At 37.2% G+C, this 21,436-nt stretch overlaps 1 pseudogene; it reads left to right on the forward strand.

Moving 5' to 3' along the window:
* Positions 1-6,032: 6,032 nt before the first annotated feature.
* Positions 6,033-7,692, forward strand: LOC118906618 (annotated as a pseudogene).
* The last annotated feature ends 13,744 nt before the right edge of the window (positions 7,693-21,436 follow it).

Genomic DNA, 21,436 nt, shown 5'->3' on the forward strand with positions numbered 1-21,436 from the left:
GGACATCACCAAAGATCCTATGGACAATAAAAACATAATGAAGGAATATTGTGAACAACTCTATGTTCACAAATTTGATAACATAGATGTAATTGACCAAGTCCTGGAAAAATAAAATTTGCCAAAACTCACATGAAAAGAAATAGACTATCTGAATAGGCATATGTCTATTAAATAAATTAAATCAATAATGAATAATATTCCAAAAAAGAAAGCACCAGGCTTAGATGGTAAAGTCTACCAAATATTTAAGGAAGAAACTATCCCAATTCTCTACAATATTTCAGAAATTATCCAAATCCTCTACAATCTTTCAGAGACAGAATAGTTCCTAGCTTATTCTATGAGGGTAGCATTACCCTAATATCAGAACCAGACAAAGACATGACAAGAAAATATTACAGACCAATATCTCTCATGAAAACAGAGGCAAAAATCCTCAACAAAATATTAGCAAGTCAGACCCAACAATATAGAAAAAGAATTACATACTATGACTAAGTGGGACTTACCCTAGGTATGAAACATTCGAAAATCAGTTAATGCAATCCAACACATCATAGGCTAAAAAAGAAAAATCACATAACCATATCAATAGATGCAGAAAAAACATTTGACAAAATCCAACACCAATTCATGGTAAAAACTTTCAGTAAACTAGAAATAGAGGGGAACTTCCTCAATTTGATAAAGTATAACCACAAAAATCCTACAGCTAATGTCATACTTAATAGTGAGAAACTCGAAGTTCTCCCACTAAGTTCAGATACAAGGCAAAAATGTCCCCTCTTATCACTTTTTTTCAACATCATACTGGAAGTTCTAGCTAATGCAATAAGACAATAAAAGGAAATTAAAAGGTACACAGATTGGGAAGGAAGAAACAAAACCACCTTTGTTCATAGATGACATGATTGTCTATATAGAAAATCTGAGAGAGTTGACAAAAATACTCCTGGAGCTAATAAGGATTATAGCAAGGTTGCAAGACACAACTTTAATATACAAAAGTCAGTTGCTTTCTAAATACAGCAATGAACAATTGGGATTTGAAATTAAAAACACAGTACCATTTAAATTAGTATTATCACTAATGTAAATCTAACAAAAATGTACAAGATCTGTATGAGGAAAACTACCAAACTCTTATAAACAAAATCAAAGAAGAACTAAATAAATGAAGAGATAGTCCATGTTCATGGATAGGAAGATTCAGTATTATCAAAAGAAGAGTTCTTCCGAACTTAATCTACACATTCAATGCAATCTCAATCAAAATTCCAGCCAGTATTGAGAAACTGATTCTGAAGTTTATATGGAGAGCAAAGGACCCAGAGTAGGCACCACAATATTGGAGAACAACAAAGTTGGAGGACTGACACTACTTGACTTTAAGACTTACTATAAAGTTACAGTAATCAAGATGGTGTGGTACTGGTGAAAGGAATAGACAAATAGATCAACTGAATAGAATAGAGAGCCCAGAAATAGGCCCACCTAAATATAGTCAATGATTCTTGACAAAGGTGCAAAGGCAGTATGATTGAGCAAAGATATTCTCTTCAACTACTGGTGCTGGAACAGTTGAACTTTCACATGCAAATAAACCAACATAGACACAGAGCTTACATTTTTTACTAAAACTCAAATGAAGCGCAACCAAATGTAAAATGCAAAACTAAAAAATTTTCCTGAAAATATTCTATATATGTATTTGTTAGTTTTTTATCTTTAGAAAAAGGACATCATGCTGTTGATATCTTTTAGGACCCATCGACCTCTTTATAACAACATTAGAGGTAGCCTCCAGTGTCCACACAAAAATCCCAAGTTAAATGCCTGGTACTGACTTTTCAGTTCAGATTTGTACTCTGTCTTTCTTGTGACTTACCCCCTATAGAAGGATGTTTGATGTTTTGCTACCCAGTATCCAGTGTTCACCATCCTAGTAAATAAACCTAGTTTCCATCTAAGGGAACCCCATACTCCTCCACTCTCAGTGCTCATGGCCAAGTACAGTCTCACTCCAGCCTTGGGAATGGTTCACATTGCCCAATCCCAAGCCAACCAGCAAACCACATTCAACTCTCTGATAACTTTTGCCTCTCCAATCACAGTGAGTCTCATACCTTGTTGGGGGTGAAGGGTCAAAAAAGCTCTAACGTCTTCTGGGTATAAAGAATCTAAGGCCTGGAACTACTCCATCTATTTTGCTACCATAAGAGTAGGACACTCTCAGGTGCACAAAGGAAGAGAGCTGGGAGATGTGCAGAAAGGAAGAGCCGGGGCTCAGGTGACATGACTAAAGTCTCTGAATCAATCCATTCCTGAAGCTCCAGACCTACCCAGTGACTATTCCATTACCTGAACAAACAAGTCTCTTTTGTGTTTGTCAGTGTATATTTGGTCTTATTTCACTTGATATACAAAATTCCTTAACTGTCAGCACCCTCCTATGTAGTAAAAGGAATCTGCTAAGCAATTTCCAGCCCTGAGGGGGAAAACAGATACAGGCAAAGAAGTGCTTACACAATTAGTAAAAAAATATTTAAGACAAGTAAGACAAATTAACAGTCCATATTCCAGAAAATGACACCTTTTCAAATTGGCTGTATTGCTTTAATGACCGCACCTAGATTTTAAGCTCCTAAGACACGTAGTCTCCTAAGTGGCAAAGATAGTAGAGCCAGGTGGAAAACTCATGAGGCTTGATGGAATCTTGATGCTTCCAGTGGGTGACCTTGGGGGATTAATATAACACTTTTGAAACTCAGCTTCCTCAACTCTACCATGAGACTAACAACGTCTCCTAGCAGGGTCTTTGTAAGAGTTATATGAGATTAGAAGTGCTTGACATAGAATAGGTGTTCACTATGTTGCAAAACACGGTGGTATTCTTTTTATTAACAGAAGCAGTGTGTGTTTTACCTCAAAAAATCATTATGTGAGCTGAAATGGTCCACAGCTTTACTAGCCTGGGATATCTTATGTTACAAGTGGGACCTGATTTTTCTTTCTGTTTGATGTTTTTCCCTTTCAGTAATTCCTTCCTCGTCCAGAATAGCGAGAGACCCGAAGAGTATGTCTCAAATGCATCTACCCACCCTTGAGGCCGTTGGCTGTGCTCTCTAACTCCCACTGTTGGGACCCCAGCTTCAGCACAAGTGCTGCTTCACTCTGGTCCCTGCTTGCACAACTGCCACCTGGCAACCCTGAGCTGCCTTCGTGGACCTCTCAGGAGTGGTGCTGACGACGAGGTTGTTCTCTTCCTCCGGGTCAGCAGTGTCACACCCACACTGCTATCTGCTTTGTTCGTCTATCGGACCTCACTGCTGTTTGTGATGTTTCAATCATTGTCCTTCCCACCGTATCACCTTTGCCACTTCTCACATCTGTTTCCAGCTACCCTGCCTTGATTCCATAGCCAGGTGCTCTGGTCTGCTCCTTTTCCCCACCCCCAGGCTGATGAATTCTACTCCATAGCACTGGATAAAACCCACAGAGCCATCTTCTTCTCTAAGCCTCTACTCCAGGTTTCAGTTCATGAAATACCAATATGCAATTTTAACAAAAGAAGCTCACCGTGGTCTCAGTCACTAAAACAGCTCTAGGAAATATTTCCCTATTTGTGTATTTCCGTTCTGTATTACAGCTTTCTCCTCTAGTATAGTATGTGGCTATAAAGTAGTGGGTACAAATGTGGTCCAATTTATTTTTCATGCAATAAATATAAATTTAATGTTTTATTATAAATTGCTGCTAGTGTAAAAATTTACCCCTTATGATAGCATACTTTATTATTTTTGAAGTTGCCAAGGTGATCTTATTTTATTTTATATAGTTGATAACTTTATTTTGCAATTGACAGAAATAATTTCAAACTAGGATATACTTTCTCTACAAAGCGAATAAGTAGTATTTTCATGTGAGTACAGAGAAAGAATTGACTTCAAATAGAAGTGGAATAACAGAAAGGATCGTGTTTCAATTTTATAGTCTTTCTGTCCATGATACAACATTTGACTTATAACCTTCCTTTTATGTTCACCATCTGCATACTGCTATGACACAGGCAATGTGAGATGAGTCCAGGTCGTTTGGCTCTGTAATATTAAGTATGAACATAACATCTAAATAGAATGAGCCTTGTCTGGGGCAGTGGACTAGAAGTCATATAATTTCTATCTCTCAGTCACCATTCATTTGTTATGTCCTTGAGCAAATCATTGAACCTTTCTATTCCTCAGACTTTTCTATGAAATAGGATAATACCTATTCCCAACACAGGCGCTTGTAGAAAAAAAATCAAAACTAAAACTGTCTGGCATTTTACATAAAAGGGCTTGAGAAAATAATAATTCCTGGGCAGTAATTTGCAAACAAAACCTCTCTACCTTGGCCACCACCTTTACATATGCAGATTCCTTGTTAACCTCAAGAGAGGGAAACAGATACATAACTCTAGCTAAGAGCTCAGACTAATATAATAATAATAACATCTATCAAGCACTTACTATGTGTCAGGCACTGCTCTAAGTGCTTTACATATATTACCCCTAACAATCCTCACACTAACTACATGAGGCAGGCACTCTTGTTAGTTCACCTGAGTAAAGTTAGTTAGGCAGTTGAGAAAAACCAGGCAGCAGGAGGTTAACTAAACTGCCCAAGGTTATTCAGCTGGCATGCAGTGGAGCTACGTTTAACTCTGGGGTTGATCCAGAGCCTGAAAGCCCCAGGTCACCCCCTGGGGGCACAGCCATCCCCACTCTGCTTTAATGTTTCCCAGGACCACAGTAGACCTATGCTCGCCTGGGTCTGGTACCTGGATGGGTTCTGTTTGCCTAAAAAACTAAGAACCATCCAGGGGAAAACTTATCCCGAAGAAAGTGATGACCAAGGAGCACAAATTTGGATAAACTCTCAATATTGGGAGAGACAGATGATTTTTTTCACCATCATGATGCCTGTAACTTGGAATGTTCTTTAGACAGGCCAGCCACTCAGTTACTCAATGGATAATTATCAAGCACCTACTACGTTCCAGGTACTGTTATTTTTGCCAATGAAGACATCAATGAACAAGAAATATAGAGTCCCTGTCTTCAAAACAATTCCTTCTTATTGGGGTTGGCGAGGCGAGAATAACAAATAATAAACAAGCAAACAAATAAATAACTAGCATCATTTCAGATATTAAAAATTGTTATGACAAAGACATGGAAAGGGCTTGTTTCTGAGTCCTATGAAGACAAGAGAGTAAAATGTAAAAAACTGGTTTTTGGAAAGTCATTCAAGCACTTTTAGAAGCAGAGTTTGTAATTTTCATAATAGTGGTAGGAATGGGAGGGTATTTTTCTTCCCTGAGTTGCTGTGGGAGTGGGGCAGCAGAAACACCGTAGCCTAAGCTACAGGCTAGAACAGCCTTCACATTTTCATCTATGCTGGAGAAGAGACATTGTTCTTTATCCTAACAGAAAGATGGGTCAACAAGAAGAATAAGGAATTCACCAAAGAAAATAAATGTAATTATAAACGTGAAACAACAAACAGGAAAACAGAGCTCACTATTATTAAAGTAGTGAAAATCAAATTGTGATGCTTTACCTTTAATTAGGTTGGTTTGAATTTTTAAAATATAATATATAGTATTGAGAAGAGATATGAAAAAGCATAAATAATTCTGCTCAGTAATGATTTATTGAGTGTTTACTATGTTCCAGGTGTCTTGCTAGACACCAAGGGTACATTCATTTCTTCAACAAACATTTATGGAGCATCTACTATGTTTGAGGTGGTTTGCTGAAGACTGCTGGTTCCTGGTGTATAGGACAGGAATGGTTCCCGCCATTATGGGGCTTACATTCTAGCAGAGGAGACAAGCATTTTAGAGCACACACAACAAAATATATACTTAAATAGTGAAAATGCCTATGAAGGAGATATTGTGGTTTCTACGGGAGTTAATAATTTGAGAACTAACCTCATTAGTGCAGGAGAATTTTCTTTTGAAAAATTAACATTTGATTGTTCAGCCGGGCTCCGCTGGGCGCTGTCTTTCTTGGCTCAGACGGTGTCGGTTTGTCCCGCTTCCTCTCGGCCCCTCACTCCCGGCGGCTGACGACGCCGGCGGCGGCTGCGGAGGGCGGGGCCTGGCGTTTCGAGGCCGAGCGGCGCCGGGGTGAGGGGCGCGGAGGAGGAAGAGGAGGAGCCCGAGCAGGAGGAGGAGCCGTGCGCCCTGGCACCGAGCGGCCGCGGCCATGGCGTACGCCTATCTCTTCGAGTACATTATCATCGGCGACACAGGTGTTGGTAAATCATGCTTATTGCTACAGTTTACAGACAAGAGGTTTCAGCCAGTACATGACCTTACTATTGGTGTAGAGTTCGGTGCTCGAATGATAACCATTGATGGGAAACAGATAAAACTTCAGATTTGGGATACAGCAGGGCAAGAGTCCTTTCGTTCCATCACAAGGTCATATTACAGAGGTGCAGCAGGGGCTTTACTAGTGTATGATATTACAAGAAGAGACACATTCAACCACTTGACAACCTGGTTAGAAGATGCCCGCCAGCATTCCAATTCCAACATGGTCATTATGCTTTATTGGAAATAAAAGTGATTTAGAATCTAGAAGAGAAGTAAAAAGAGAAGAAGGTGAAGCTTTTGCATGAGAACATGGACTTATCTTCATGGAAACTTCGGCTAAGACTGCTTCTAATGCAGAAGAGGCATTTATTAATACAGCAAAAGAAATTTATGAAAAAATCCAAGAAGGAGTCTTTGACATTAATAATGAGGCAAATGGCATTAAAATTGGCCCTCAGCACGCTGCTACTAACGCCACGCACGCAGGCAGTCAGGGAGGACAGCAGGCCAGTGGGGGCTGCTGTTGAGTATGCTTTTACTGTCTCGCTGCCCAGAAGGGGCTCCTCACCTACCCTTTCACCCTCTCCTCCTGCTCAGCTGAGACATGAAACTCTTCCAAATGGCTCTATGTCACAGAAGAAGACTTTAATCCTTCAGATTCTTGTATAACTTTGAATAAATGGTTAATATGTTCACTTAAAAACACAGATTTTGGAGATTGTATTCATATCTATTTGCATTTGATTTCTAGGTCAATTGATGTGATTATTTTTGTTAAATGTTGTCTTGTGCCCTTACCTACGAACTGAATTGTATTGAACACTACAAAGTCATCTTGAGTATTTTAAATCGGTTTGTGTAGTTAGGTTTCCCCACACCTGTGGTTACCTAATGTTTAATATTACAGAACTGTCCTCAAAAGTTTGTCAGTTTTCAAGGCTATAAGGAAAACCGAAGGACTCTTTTAATTCTGTATTTATCATTTACTTTCTGTATATATAGTTTAATAACCTGCTTGGGTGTAATTTGCCAAGCTTGAATTCTTTAATGCATTTGCATAAATTCTATACTGTTTAGAGCTTAAAGCTACAGAAGCATCGTTAGGAATTGCTTGGACACTGAATTTTAAACTTTTTGACATTGTTATCAAGCATGTTCATCTTTTTCTTGTCACTAGTCCGAGAGAAATATGCTTAATGTACATTCTAAAGGCTATGTATGTGTTAACCTGTTTTAATGCCAAAAGTTTGCTGTTTGTCCACAGTTTCTTTAAGACCTCTTCAGAAAAGGATTTGTTTGCCTTAATGCATACTGTTGGGTAAAAACACAGTATAATGAGTGAGGTGGGCGGAAGAAAGAACTCCCTCTGCCTGAGCAGCTCCAGGAGGAATGAGTGTCCACATTTAGACGGCACATTATGAGGACTTTAATCTTTCCTTGAACACAATAATGTTTTCTTTTTCTTTTATTCACATGATTTCTAAATATATTTTTCACGCAGGACAGTTTTTCAACCTTGAAAAAAAAAAAAAAAGAAAAATTTACATTTGATCTGACCTTTAAAGAATGAGGAGAAAACAGCAGGGCAAAGAGGAGAGGAAAGTAATTTCTAGCAAATTCCACAGTATGGACAAAAGCATGAGGTAAGGGGGAGCAAGTGTGTTTGAGAAACTAAAAGAAAAATCAGTGTGGCTGGAGTAAGAGAGGGCAAGAAGGGAACCGCAGGGATGAGGTGGAGAGATGAACCGGAAGCAGACTGTGTAAGACAATGAGAAGATGCTGTGGGGATTTAAGTAGACAAGTAATATGACCAGAAATAGTGGTGAAGATGCAACTAAGGCTCTGCCCTCAAAAAGCCAACATTCTAGTAGGGGAAATAGGTATTTTCAAATGTAATTGGGGGAAGTATAAATTGGCATAACATTTTTGTTGGGCAGTTGGGTAATATCTCTAAATCTAAAATACATTTGCATACAGCAGCCCTTCATATTTCATAGAAATTCTTGCATATGTATAATGACGTTAATGTTATCGAAAATGAGAATAAGTCTAAATGTCTATCAAAAATGAGAATAAGTCTAAATGTCTATCAAAAGGATATCAAATTATACAACATAATATAACCATAAAATGAAATACAATGCAGCTATTATAAAAGAATAAGCTGAATCTGAAATATATTACCCTATAAAGATGTTTTTAAAACGGCAAAGTTTGGGGTTATAGTTATATCTCAATTTTTTTAAACATACAAATAAACAGTCGACCCTTGAACAACACGGGTTTGAACTGTGCAGGTCCACTTATATATGGATTTCTTTTTCAATAGTGTATACTACAGTACACAATCTATGGTTGGTTGAATCTATGGATGCAGAACTGGGAAAACTGAAGAACCCAGTTACTTATGGAGGAACTGCAGATACGGAGGGCTATGTAAGTTACATGCAGATTTTCAACTGCGTGGAGCACCCGCACCCCTAACAAACTCCCACCTGCTGCCGCCACTGAACAGTGGTCCAATGCATATATATCTGGGGGAGTTTGTACTTTCCTATTTTTGCTAGATTTCATTATAATTACTATTCACTAAAATGTAATATTTATCAGTAAAGATACTCAAATACATAATAGATACATAAGAGATATCTTTAAGGGGGTATGCATTTTTATAATAAAATAAGAGAAAAAGATCATTTTCAAAGCATAGGCAATGAGACAAATGGACAGACAAAAAGTTACATGCTTGTTATTTTTGGTTAGCACATTTCTCCTCCATTAAAAATGAGGGCTAAAAAAAATAAAAAAATAAAAAATAAATAAATGAGGGCTTCCCTGGTGGCGCAGTGGTTGAGAATCTGCCTGCCAGTGCAGGGGACACGGGTTCGAGCCCTGGTCTGGGAAGATACCACATGCCGTGGAGCAACTGGGCCTGTGAGCCACAACTGCTGGGCCTGCGTGTCTGGAGCCTGTGCTCCGCAACGAGAGAGGCCGTGATGGTGGGAGGCCCGTGCACCGCGATGAAGAGTGGCCCCCGCTTGCCGCAGCTGGAGAAAGCCCTCGCACAGAAAAGCTAAGACCTAACACAGCCAATAAATTAATTAATTAATTTTTTAAAAAAAGTATTAATGATATTTAAAAAAAAGAAACACACATTAAAAAAAAAAAAAAAAAAAAAAGAATGCCAGCCAGTGGACAATGGGTAACCAACTCAAGTTTACACGGGTAAAGAACAAATTCCAACTTTTTACATAATTTGTTATTATTTAATTAGTGTTTGTTTATTACCAATATAGTATGAAACATTTGCAAGTGATGTTTCTGTTTGTTTTAGACCCTCTAAGCCTTAGGACAATGATTGGTTCTTTGCAAGCATACAGTAAACGATTGTTGAATCGTAAGATTCTAATAAAAGCTGACTTCTGATCCTTTAAACTCGGGAAATCAGCCTAGAAAAGTGAAAAATGCCGGAGGCCATATGAGAAAAAGGCAATCCCGTGTCCAAGAATCCCAATTTGCCATCTAAAGAGGCAAACTGACTGCTAACAAAAATGATCATAGCTGCAACTCAATCTGATCTCTGAAACTGCATTTCTCCAGACATCACAGAAGACTTCCTTTAGCATAATATCACAGCTGACTAAGATCTCATCAAGGACCTCTAATGCCCATTAGAATCATTTAAAATGCTCTCAGCTGAAGCCAGCAAAGCATCATTTAATTATGCAGGATTTCTGATTGCTTATCATCAACCCTGTCCTCGTTCAACTCTTCACCCCTTCTGTGTCTCCTCGATGGAGAGTCCCCATCAATCTGAACAGCAGCTTTTGTGAAGGAAGATGTGAGCGGGCAAAAGAGGGGAAAAGATCAGTTAGACTCTGAAAAGAAGAATTAGACAGAGAGCGGGTCTTTTCTCTGAAATTTCTATAACATTGCCTTATTCACCAACTTTATCTAACAGTCAACCATTTTACAAATTTTAAATCTCACTTCTTAACTGATAACAAACGTTAATATATTTCACGTGAATCATACATAAAATAGTTCTATGTTTTGGGATCAAAAGGTAATGTAGGGCTTCCCTGGTGGCGCAGTGGTTAAGAATCTGCCTGCCAATGCAGGGGACACGGGTTCGAGCCCTGGTCTGGGAAGATCCCACGTGCCGCGGAGCAACTGGGCCCGTGAGCCACAACTACTGAGCCTGCGCGTCTGGAGCCTGTGCCCCGCAACGGGAGGGGCCGCGACAGTGAGAGGCCCGCGCACCGCGATGAAGAGTGGCCTCCACTTGCCACAACTAGAGAAAGCCCTCGCACAGAAACGAAGACCCAACACAGCCAAAAATAAATAAATTAATTAATTAATTAAAAAAAAAGAATGAGATCCCGGCGTGGCCTTGGGCAATTGTGCTCATCCAACCGTGATCCCCCCCCCCAAAAAAAAAAAAAAAGAGTATAAAAGGTAATGTACCATAAATTATCGATTAAACAGGATTTAGAGACACGTTGAAAAACAATTTCATAGTCTTGTTTGCATAGACTAGAATGAGAAGTTATTTTGCCCAGTTTTCCTAGGAAATATGTCTTATGTTTTGACATTTAAAGACAGTAACTTCATTGCAGAACAAAAACATAACATTCTTTGGGGATAACCTTGAATTATGAGCCTTAAGAGTTCTCTAATAATGCCAAAGAAAAGCTATTAAGTCAATACGTATCCACTCTGGTTTTAGTATTTCAGGTTCTATGAGGATTCCAAATTTCAACAGCCTCAGCATACTGAGATTAAATAACTCAGAAAGACAAAAATATTGATATATATATTCAAGTTATTCCTTTAAACAACAACCCACCAAAAGAAAATTGTTCTTTAGACTGAAAGAGAAGCAAAAGATGCATATAAATCCTCATTTTCATTTTTCTATTTCTGTGATATGGTATACATTTCCTCCCTATAAAACAATTGAGGATAACTATGGACGAGCCAATTCAGATAACTTTTCAAGGAAACACATTAACTCTGTTTTTAGTACAGTTCCATTGGAAGTCATTGACAATTGATACTTGACAACCTGAAAGCATTTCCTGATTTGGAGCAGGTGTGGGTTTCAACAGGCATGCTCCACAGACGAAACAACAAAGCCCTCCTTGATGTGATTACACTTATTATTCTGTGATTGCTACTTCCTGATCAGGGATACATTCAGTCATAAAAAAGTACAGTAGAATTACCCATGGATTATGTAGGAAATTGTTGGGGGAAGGGGAAGAGCACAAGAGAAGGCTCTCAAATATTTTCAGTTGATTGGGGTGAATGACAGCTCCAGGTGGAATTCTGTACAGCAGAGGATCATGATTAATACATTGTGTTTATTTAAAAGAAAATGGGGACATGGAGTATAGCAGAGTATTTCTGAAGATATTGTTTGAGGGAAGGATAAACTGGTATAAAATATGAGGCCCTCATTATTTGAATATGCATCATTTAAAGGATGAGAGGCTGAGAGAGAAGACTGCAGTAAGGGTGGTACTCAATTTTGCTGTGAACTTAAAATTGCTCTAAAAACTAAAGTCTATTTTTGAAAAGTATTAAGGTGATATAAAAAAGTCAAATTATAAAACAAGATGTACCATCTGACCCCACTGTAAATACACACACATACACACATGATAAAGAAAATGGAATTATAGACATCAAAATATAGAGGCGATAGGATTAGGAATAAATATTATTTTCTTCTTTTTCTATTTTTCTAGAACACTTTCATTAATTTTTTAATAGGAAATGTATCAAATAAAAGTGCATTGTCCCAAAACTCTATAATAAATGCTCGCACCTTTATTGACTCCTTAGAGCTGTGAAATGTGGAATATATGGGCTTTCTTTCCCTCTTTTCCCTGATTCTTGCTCCCCACTGCTCCTTTAGTATTATGAACAACGAATATTGTAAGCATTTAAACGTTTATAGAGCCACCTAATACTTTCTTGTTTCCAGAACCCAAAAGAAATAGAGAAATTTCTAGAATTATGGGGAGGTGGTAAGAAGTAGCAAGTCACTAAGTAAGGGGCTGTTTAGTTCATTCTTTTTCATTTTAGTCACGTAGCATTACCTGAAACAGCAATTTACTTTTGCTTGAGCCCATTAGATGAATGTCCTCAATTTACAGGTGATGTCACACAGTGACTTGGAGAACTATGTTGTTAGCCACAGGCCTGTAACAAACAGTGGGTCTGCATTATTCTCCTCCTCTTCAACCAGTGGCATATTTATAACACCTTATTTTTGCAAATGGCTGCTCCCTTTCTCATTTACGAGCATAACACAAGCCAATATATATTATAGTCCTTTGAGGGCAACACACTAGGCATTTGTCCTTGAAGTTCCTCTATCTCTTTGGCAAATACAGAGAGATTTGACACAACTACTGTAGTTTGTTATCTAGAGCACTGAGGTTTTTATTTTTGTTTCATTTTTATTTTTATTTCATTTTTGATTTTGTACTAAACAGTGTCGAATTATCTGAATCTACAGCTGCATTTTTTCATATAGATTACCTTCTCCTCATATTCAGGGCTTCTCAACTGCCCACCACAGGAATGGCCAACCAGTAAATCTAGATCAAACTACTAATTCCTTCCTCAAAGTCTTGAGATTTCTGCCATAGTCTCTATCCCGCTACCACCGATGGAAGTCCACATTCACCTTCTTGGTATTCAAATTTTTTCTCCCTCCACAGTTCTTTTCCACCCAAATATCCCACTGCTCCGCAATTAATTTCTGCTTTTGAACAGCCAGACTATATACTATGTCTTCAGTATGACATCCATATTCCATCCTATGCCTTTACTCATGGACAGGTCTCCTCCTGAAAGTCCCTTGGCCATCTATGCAGAATGTTGAGTACGGCACTCCTACGGACATGGCAGGAAGCTGAGCCTTAATCCCAACTCCCCATTAATACGTCTCACTTTCTTTCCCAAAACGCAACACATTGCTGAGGTCAAAGACAATGATTAGGCTAGAGGCATCCTGGTAATTGAATTTTCACACTTTGAGAAATGCATGAAAATGAGCAACACTAATACAAGATCTTTGGGGGAAAAAGAGAACAGGGAATTCTAGATCAGAAACCACTCTTCTTTCCCTGACATGTGTAACTTTGCATATTTAAACCCCCTAAATTGACCTTACAGACTAAATGCATGCCACATTTTTCTTTTCAAGAAAAAATTGTAGACCGAGAGATATTTTGTGGTATAGTTCAAGAGATATTTAATAGGAATATACAATGATATATTAGGAATAATTGATTCATAGCCAGGGGACAATATTCAGACCTCTACTTTAAAGAAGGAATCCACTAAATAAGGACAGTGAATGTGCATTATTCTTTATCAATTGAAAGAGCAATTAAATAATGTCCAATTAAGTATTTTGGGGGCTTTCTGCTGGGATATCAGTTGAATAAGACTTTGCAATGGAGTCTACCCAACTGGGGAACCTACAAAAGTTAGTGGCTGTAGTATCAGAGGAGTAGAACCATTTCAGGTACTTATATTTAAATATGACTAAATAGATTATATAACTAAGGGTTTCTCTAAAAAGTACTGGCAAAGAGCTACCTTTGACCTTTGAAATGAACTGTAGGTGTACATGCACATACACATACACCACAAAAATATACAGAGGTATTTATAATTAAGATGCAGGTTTGGTGTTAGCTGATAATCTTTCCTAACCTGGTATTTGCAATGCCCATAGTAAGGTGGAGCTAGGGTAAATTTCAGTCCATTTTTTTCCCTATTCTGTACTATGACTACACACATACATACATACATACATACATACATACTGATCACTTACTATATGCCAGGCACTATTCGAAGCTTGGAATATTCTACATCTTTCTACTCATTTAATTCTCACATCAATTCTCCATTTTATAATAAGGAAACTGAGACATTTACTCTACATCATTCTCAGTAACCCAGAAGATCTTAGATGTTCTTTGGTGCCCACAGAAAGTTCACGGGGTCTCTCTCAGGCCTACTAGAGAAGACACCATGCTTGTGGGCAAAAATTCTGACCAGGATTTACTGCAACCTCTGGCTTCATCTGGGAAAAGTCCATACCAATCTATCTAGTCCACCCCACTCACCCTCCATCAACATGACATATATTAATTACTCAATAAATGTGTGCTGAACAAAGAAATTAGCCAAATATATGTTAATACAGGGCAGAATTAAAATTTCTGAATGCAAATTCAGTTCTCTGTGGTTTCCAGACCACAGAAAACTGAAAAGGGTACTACTAAGGTAAGGTAATGACTAAGGTCATCACTGAGAAAGCAAGTGCTTTAGAAGCACACCCATCCCTCATTTTTTCCCAGCATCATCTCACTGTTCTTTCCACGGGCAGACTTACGTAGAAACACTGGGAGGGGGTTCGCAGGGAGGAGTGGTTGTCAAGCAATTTCCATCGTGGACAGTTCAATCTCAAATGATTTATGACGTTTTAGTTGTTTATTGTACACAATTGCTTTATTTGAAGGAAGTTTCAGTCCAGGTGGATTTATTAGAGCCCTCGTTAGATTAGTTTGCTGGCAAGAAGTGGCTTAATTTCACGGAGAAATGCCTTTGATTGTACCCCACCCCAGAAGTCCTACCCAGTATATAAAAGTTGAGGGGCAAACCACTTAGGACTCACATATGAATGCTGATCTTTCCTGTTGTTAACAAATAAGCAAAATGAAGACAATTAGTGATTACATAGGTAATTATGCAATCTATTTTAAGATTAGAGAGTAATCCTCTGAGAACACAGGGAGTGGTCAAATTACACCTGAACATACCCTCTAAATCACTTCACAAAGAAAGCTGTTTTGTACTAACTTTTTTGTGTCCCTCAAGAAAACGGTGAGCCTTCACCCATTTCCAATTTTTCCATGATCATAGTTTCATACTAATACTTACTCCTCACCATATGAATACAGAATTTGAGAACTGGCAAATTTATACACAAAGAAATGGTTCGATGACATCCTCTACAATACCCAGCTCAATAACAGCCGAGTGAGAGCAGAAATCCACCCTCTCCTCGCATATTATTTTCTCTATGAATAAGGTCATCCCAATTAATATAGCAATGCTGAGATAGAAGAAGGTCAGTTAAATGAAAGCAAGTACACCTTGAGGGTGTATCAATGATTATATTATTCTAATTAAAATAGATCCTTTTGTTTATCTGGTCTTGTCATACTTTTTTTCTAAATCATTGCATTGTTCACAGCTCATTAATCAGTATCAATGTATTATTATCTAATAATAATGGAAGCAAATCTAACCGTTTTAATTTTCAAGGATCAGACTAATCCAACACTCACAGTTTCTGTAATTTCTTCACCAATACTAAGAAGAGTAGTCGTGAATGTTTTATGATTATAATCCAGTTTAATTCAATTGATTCCTTAAACTAATTATGTGACAATGTTTACTGTTATTCAGTATGTCACTACACAGCTTTGCATAAGCAAATAAAAACTACAATGTTGGCAGAAAATCCTTCAGATGTCAATTTTTTAATAAAATAAAAGGTATGAATAAGCCGATAACTTAAGAGTACTGCAAATATTGGAACTAGACTTTATTTCCTCTAGGGAAAAAATAGAGAAGTTATATATGTCAGTATACAGTTAAGTAGCAAAATTTACTATTATCAAATACTAATACTACATGTGCAACCTGGTAACAGTACAATTCTTAAAATCTGGAAAGGCAAAAGAAAAGGTTGTTCATATCCTAGGCAGATATATCCTATCTTTCAAAGAAAAATAAAATAAAATAAGCACACCACTTTCTATAACAAAAATGTAAGTAAACATACCCATATTCTCTGTCCAAATGGTATTCTGGGGGACTAGAATGAAAACATGAGTAGTGCCAACATATATGGAATGTTTCACTCAATGTCTGTGCATCCAAGTGGCATAGCAAAATGATAAAACACGTTAGAAAACAACAGGGAAATGTATCTCAAGAACTATAACATAGCTGCTGTTTTAAGACAATGATCTCACTTCTGGGAAATTTATATTAAGAAGGTAATTATACAAAGAAAGCTACATAAAGATGCCAATTGCAATGCTATCTACAATTTTGAAAGAAATCAAAATGTTCTACAGTAGATAAACAGTTCAATCAATTCTGGCATAGCAGCTCACTTGATGTAATATTATTTATATATTATAATTATAATTATAAAATCTCTGTGAAAACAGAAAACTTTAACAATCAATATTAATTGAAAAATGCAAAATACATAATAGGATTATAGTGATGTTAATTTTTTTTTAATCTGGAAAAATTGTGAGAAGGAGTCTACATAAACAGTACATTTGATTATGCAGCAAGAGTAATGAGGACTTCACTTATTCACAAAACAATCCTATACTTCAGTAATTTTCTATATTATCAAAAAGTAAAGAGAAATAGTTGGAATATAAATTCCAAAGTAAGGATAAATTAATTCAAAACAAGAATTTCATAATTTAGATAAGCAAAAGGTATAGCAAATACTAGTGATTTGCTTTTAGGCTCAGTTGAATCAGATAACCTAGAAGTGTCTTGGGAGCTATTTGTATAAATAGAAAAATGGGAAGATAGCCTTCTGCATATGCTCTCCTGTTAAAAAGACTGCTCAGGGCATCACTATGTACTTTGAAAATAATAGGTAGTACTACTGAACTTGGAACTGCATCTTTCGCTATGAAACATGTTAAATTGCCAGCACTTTCTTGAAGTGTGGCACTGGATATTTGATGTATCATTATCTTTCACACAATTTACCCTAAACTCATCTCTTAATCTCCTTATACTTGCTTTATCAAATGTGACTGTAAGACATCCTTCCATTTCTTGGCAAATGCCAAGTATGAATGGTTACTAATACTGTAGCAAAAACCTAAAGGCCACTGTGAACTTACAGTTACCAAAAAATGATGTATCTAATGTAAAATGTTAGCACTTTCTGGTTGTCCCTCTAATACTGAAGTGATAATTACACCACTGGGCAGTTTTCTGAGGCATCTGTTCACCTCAAGAGTAGATAAACTGGAAGACTGAAGGTTAGAAATTTCATCCTGTTGGTAGAATTGGGTTACGACTTAGGAAAAGTGCCAGAGCACATGACAGAATGCTTTGCATAGATACTCTTCTCTGCATGATTGGCCACTAAATTAAAAATTACTGAAAAATTAATGTTGCTTAAAAACACACATAAAAAAGAATACAAGAAGAAAGTTCCAGTTGAAAAATGAAACCCACATAAATTGTAAACAGCAAATATATAGCTCATTTGTAATTGACAGTGTGTGTCAAATTTCACAATGTTAACTGATGGATTTCCTTTCCTCTGTAGGTTTAATCGTGCCCCTTTGTAGTCCCTACTTAATCAATTATAGGAAATATTAAATCTTCCTGAGTTTTCCTTAGCATAGGCAGCAACAAGATTGAACACTAGTATAAACTATGTGCCAACATTTTGAGTCTGTAGTGTGGTTAAGATTTCACATCAATGAAATATTTTTGGCTCTTCACTAAAACTTTCACAATTCTCATCTGGAAATTTTAGAAAGGAACAGCATGCTGAAGATAACACGAGTCATAATTACCTTTTGAATTAACTTTGTATTTTGGAATTATTTTAAATTTACAGAAAAGTTGCAAAGATAGTACAGAGAGCTACCATACACCCTTCACCCAATTTCTTCTATTGTTAACATCTTACCATAATATATTTGTCGAAACTGAGAAACTAACATCAGTACATCACTATTAACTAAACTCCAGGCTTTGTTTGGATTTCACCAGTTCTTCCAATAATGCTGTTCTTCCGTTCCAGGAACTGATGCAGCATACCACATTGCATTTACTATAATTACTTTTGGTAAGAAAAAAGCGGTGCATGTAAATTATTTAATTTTAAAGTAACATTCTCACATCACCCATTTCCCTGCTTCATTTTGCCTCTTTCCAACTGAACTTGTAGTAAACTCACACTATAAAACTTCAATGGCAAAATTAAAAATATAACATTCAATTACACATAGATCTTGTGTGTGTAGCCCATGTGCACTGCCTAGAACACCAGGGACAATTTTATTACTGTTTTTTTTAATGTCTCTGAATCAAAACTGCTAAGTTCCTGCCTGCAGGACTAGCTGACTTGGCCTGTTACCTCCTTCATGAGCAACTCCACCCCCTGCATTTCCCCCCAAACACACTCCCAGCTTAGATCTAGTCCAATGCAGAAAAGAACTGGTTGGAGTTTCATAGTCAAGAGACAGAGCACTGATGTCTAATCAACCTTCTTTTGCTGTAGTTCACACTGCCTTCCACATGGCTGATAAATGTGGGCTGCCTGAGGCTGATAGCTGCTACAAGGCCATATTGTGAGGTGACTTACTGCCCAGTCAGGCCTTGATTACCTTTAACAGAAAACTAGCTCAGCCGCTGAGCTCCAAATGTTCAAGCATGCTTCCTCCTGATTCCCAGGTCACCATTCCCTTATTCTTAGATCTTTCAGTTTAAATATCACATGGCCATTTTCTCAAGGCAGCAGCCACTGAAAAGGCGCTGTCCTAGGATGATTCTGAATTCAGACTCCTAGGACCTAGAGTTTCTCTTTCTGCCACTGATTCATCTTTCCCTACCCCAGGAGTAGGACTTGGTGGGGGGGTTTCTTTCTTTATCAACACTCAAAACAGAAAAGTACTGACCCCATCTACTCTGCTCTCTCAGTTGGAGCTTAATGCTTTCTATGAGCCCCATGTATTCAAAACACAAAATCTTGTTTGAGGTTTTCCTGATGGAGGGGGCTTGAATGCTGCTTCATTTGGGGCCCATAACAACCTGTTTACTCGGTCCTTTACCTAAGCCTGGACATGGGGAACAGAGACCAAGGAATGACTGCCTAATCTCACTACTTCACCACTATCTCTATTCCTAAAGCAGAAATAAAAAGGAATTTTTTCAACACAACAAAATCATCCATTTATTACAATTTAAAGGGAAACCACAAGATTTAACAAGGTCTATGTTCTCAAAGAAAACTGAAAATGTAAGTATTTTGTTATTTTCTTAAGTTTTTAAAAAGTTACTTTAACGTAATTTCTATCCATTGTGAAAATTTTGGAAAACATAGAAAAATGCAAAAAAAAAAGGAAATCACTCTGTCAGGAACATCCAATGGTAACTATTATTACATATGATTAGATAGGTTTCTAATTAATAAATTCAATGACAAAATAAGAATCATGATATATTTACTATTTTTGTAGTTGGCATTTTAATAGCTTTATTAAAATATAATTTACATACCATATAATTCACCCATTTAAAGTGTACAATTCAGTAGTTTTTAGTATATTTACTGAGTTTTGTAACTCTCCCTATAATCAAATATTAGAACATTTTCATCATCTCAGAAGAAGCCCTATGCAAATGAACTGTTGTTGTTCCTCTCTTCCCCTGCCAACATGCTATCCCCTAACGAGCTTCCTCCTTAGCACTGAGGGCTGGCTGGGTGGCAGAACGGAGCCCGGTCCTCTTGGCCATGCCTGATTAGAATAGATTTCCACAACACAGAGGTGAGGCAGTGGTGGGGGGATGAGTGATATCAGTGGTCTACCCCTCCTGGGATTGAACATGGACCTGGATGCGAGTTGTAGGGAGAGAGAGTCTCCATCTTCTTGGCCACACGTTCCAGAGCAGAGCTGCCGTAACATGGAGTGGAGGGAAGGGGAGGAAGAATAAGAGCAGGGCCTTGCTCAAGTGCAATGGACTCTTACTGTTCTTACAGAGATTTAGTTCATTTTCTTGAATAAATCTGCCTCCATTTGCTGCATGTCCTTATGACATTTTCCAGAGACCTTAAATTGTTTTGTTCTTTTGTTGTTGTTGTTTAATTATTTTCATGTTAATTGTGTCCACTGACATCTTTACACAGTCATTCTGGCAGTCTGCGAATACATTAAGTTTATAGTCCATAACTGCAATTTGTTTTTCCTCTTTGACAAAATAGTTATATGAGAAAGAACTGTATGCTTTGTTTTGTTTTTTTAACTTCCAAATGATTAGAGTTTTATTGTTTTATCTTTTAATTTCTCATATTTCAATTAATACTCAGTTTTATTTTATTGTGATTTAAAATAATGTGGCTTTTAAAAATTAATTTTAGGTCTTTTTTGCCATCTAGTAAATGATTATATTTGCTGTTTTTGGAGGGGGTTGGGGGGAGGGAGAAGAATGAAATGAGAAACAAGTTGTCCAAGAAAGAAGAAAAGAATATCCAAATTGGAAGATACTCACTGAAAAATTGGTCCATGCTGATAGCAAGTTTCATCACAAACTAAATTTAAGGAAATTTCAACAAAGGCTTGCTTTGCTAACAAATTCTAACCAAGAAGCAGGCCATCTATGAATGACACAGCATCAATTTTGTAGCAAATTTATGATGTATTAAATAGTGAAAGATGATTTTCTTTCTAGCCTTCATTATTATAACACAGAAGCACAAAACCATGCAAGAGGATGAGAAGGGAAAAGCCACGCACTGACATGTAGCTTTTTGTATCAGCTGAATTATTACCGTCGTTGATATAAATGTGTTTACGCAGTCATATACTATTATTGTTTTGTAATCTACCAAAGGATATTACTGTGCAATATGAACTGGTATTAAACTATCCATTATTACAAGGAAGACATTTATATACTATACTATGAAATAATAAAGAGATAGAGCAAGGTAATTACAGTGGTGTTAATAAGCATATTATTATGTAAACACAGCTTCAAAGAAGAAAAAAGGAAAGAAGGAATCATCTCACAAAGCACTCAATAATTATTTATCCCTTTTTAATTTTATGGGTTATGAAACTATATGACCTTTCTTGGGTTTAGAATTATTTTGCCCTTCAGAAGAGCATGGTAGTTGAGACTGGCAGTATTTACCTCTGTGTATCCAAAGACCAGTGTCCCAGGTTATTGTTAAAGATGAAAAAA

The sequence above is a fragment of the Balaenoptera musculus genome, chromosome 14 (assembly GCF_009873245.2).
Source record: "Balaenoptera musculus isolate JJ_BM4_2016_0621 chromosome 14, mBalMus1.pri.v3, whole genome shotgun sequence".
Classification (NCBI taxonomy): Eukaryota; Metazoa; Chordata; class Mammalia; order Artiodactyla; family Balaenopteridae; genus Balaenoptera; species Balaenoptera musculus.